Genomic DNA, 2,593 nt, shown 5'->3' with positions numbered 1-2,593 from the left:
CGCCTGTAAAGTGATCTACTGTCTTCCTGAATATCTTAGAGATGGCTTCATAGAAGATGATTGTCTTTCCCCCTTCCTGAGAACATATGGGGAGGACAATTCTTGAACATCAGCTTGTACCTCTCCCAAGCATCATGGAGAGACTCGCTCTCCTTCTGCCTGAAGGTCTAAACATCTGTGACCAGCTTAGTTAATCTCTATGAGAGAGAGAACTTATTCAGAAATTCGTTAACAGCCTTATTCCAGGTGTTCAAACTTCCTCTGAGTTCCATATGCCACCATTCATTTGCTTGAGCACTCAGAACAAATGAAAAGAGTTTTAGTCTAGGGACTTCAGGGTCCACTCCATTGGCCTCTACAGTGTCACAAAACTACAGGAAGTCAGAGATGAACTTACTGGGGTCTTCCTGTGAGTGTCCATGAAACTGGCACTTTTGTCGTAATAGCAAGATCTGGTCTAGGTTGACCTTAAAGTCATCTGAGTCAATAGGAGTGTCAAATATATAGGAAACCAGAGGTCTCCCAATTCGTGCATTCCCCTTTTGATCCATAGTGACTTCGGTGTTCCTGCCAAAAACTTGGTGCGCGGATTGTGAACTCGCACAACTTAACCGGCAAGTGCACCGGGTCATCCAAGTAATACCTCAAGTGAGTGAGGGTCGATCCCACGAGGATCGTCAGACTGAGCAAGCAATAGTTATCTTGTTGGACTTAGTCAGGCAAATCAAAAAGGGCTTTTGATTGTTGAAAACGCATAAACAATAAGCAAGGGGAATAAAGAAAGCAATAAACAGTTTGGTGTGAAAACAATATGAGAAAATAGTTAAGGTTTCGGAGATGTTTACTTTTTCCAGATTAAAACATCTTACTAACTATTTTAACAATGAATGATTCATTCTATGACAAACCATAAGTGTCAAAACCCTAATCTCTTAGTAATTTAGCCTTCTCTAACCTTCATCAACCGCCACTCTCATGGTCACTTGACTCAGATTAGAAGGTGAAGTTCATAAAATTAGTTTATACCACAAAGGCCCTAGTTACCCTAAAACCGGCTGAATAGATGTTGCTTATCCGCATCGGTTTGTGTAATTAGCCGTTTAAGAGGAGTATTTTCAAGCTGTAGTTCAAGCGAGATAACTCTCTCGAGAATTACAGGAACTGATAAGAAAATAAAAAGATAGATAAGGGTTTTTCCTACTAGACATCTAAGATACCTGTTCTTAGCAACCTAGGTCACCGGAAGGGATTCCTTACTAGACCTTCAAAGAACCTGTCCTTGACAACCTAGATCAGAGGGACGAAAACTGAATCACTCAATCTTCTCCATGCAACCAGCGAAGCAAATCACTCACCTCACTCAATCACACTTAAAAAACGTGCATAAAGCACTAAGAAAATTTTATTCATCAAAAGTTATCAAAATTGTCTCACCAGAAGGTGTTTAAATAGACCCCAAACAAACTAGCTAAAAGATAAGATAAGATAACTAATTTAAATCAGATTTGATCTTATTGGATTAGATCAGATTTGATTTTAAATTTTAAAATCCTAAAGATATAACTAATTTAAATCAGATTTGATCTTATTGGATTAGATCAGATTTGATTTAAATTTTAAAATCCTAAAAATACTACTAAGCAAATTATAACTAAATCAAATCTTCTAATAAACTCTAACAAAAAAATAAATTAAAATAAAAGCCTAATAAATTCAAAATAAATAATAAATTAAGCCTCCCACTGAATTTGAAAAGCATTATTGGGCTTCTTGCTGTCCTGACTTAGCCTATTGGGCCTTATGAGTTGTCGCCCTTTCAGCACCACTATTTTTGAGACAAACTCTTGGTCTTCTAGATGTCCAAGATCGGCATGGTATGATTCTTCTAGTATTCAGATCTTTAAATGTGACGAGATTACCATTCTGTCCCTTAACTCTAAGATAACGAAAATGCCCTCCTGACCACGTATCATTCTCTCCCTCGTCAAAAAGATTCGTCCTCGAATCTTGAATGAGATGCTCTTCGTCCTTCCAAGGAATCCAAACCCAATCTCCGGGTTTAAATACCATGGTTTGATGACTCTCCTCTACCCACTGAATTGTGGCTATGTCCTTTGCTAGTTCAATCTTTCCAACCATACGTTCACCATCTTGTCCAAAGTGTGCAATTTGTCTTCCTTTCTTTTAATCCATTTTAATACCTCCATAGTTAATCAGTGAATCTACAAAACCTGGAAAATTTGATATAAAAATACTAGGAATTTCATGGTTAGATGTATGAGAAACTAAGGACTCTGTGGATTTTAATGAGACTAATGCACTCTTGTCTAAGCTAGAACTTTCTAGATCTCTCTCACAAGTGTGTTTATTGAACTCAGTTTCTTTTTCGCTCATTGACTCCTCTCGCTCACTATTCTCATCTTTTCTCTCAAAACTCTCGCTTTCAATCAAACACGGATTCTTTTCACTCAAACACTCAATCTCTTTCTCAATTTCTTTTCTCTCATATTTTTCAAATCGCTCACATCCCAAGGACCCAGTTGAGAAATTCTGCACTGTTGAATCTTCCAAGGACACATCACCCTCTACAGCA

This window comes from Arachis ipaensis, chromosome B4, assembly GCF_059453495.1.
Source record: "Arachis ipaensis isolate K30076 ecotype BB chromosome B4, ASM5945349v1, whole genome shotgun sequence".
In the NCBI taxonomy this organism is placed as follows: Eukaryota; Viridiplantae; Streptophyta; class Magnoliopsida; order Fabales; family Fabaceae; genus Arachis; species Arachis ipaensis.
The sequence above is the reverse complement of the archived record's forward strand: the minus strand, read 5'-3'. Positions refer to the sequence as shown.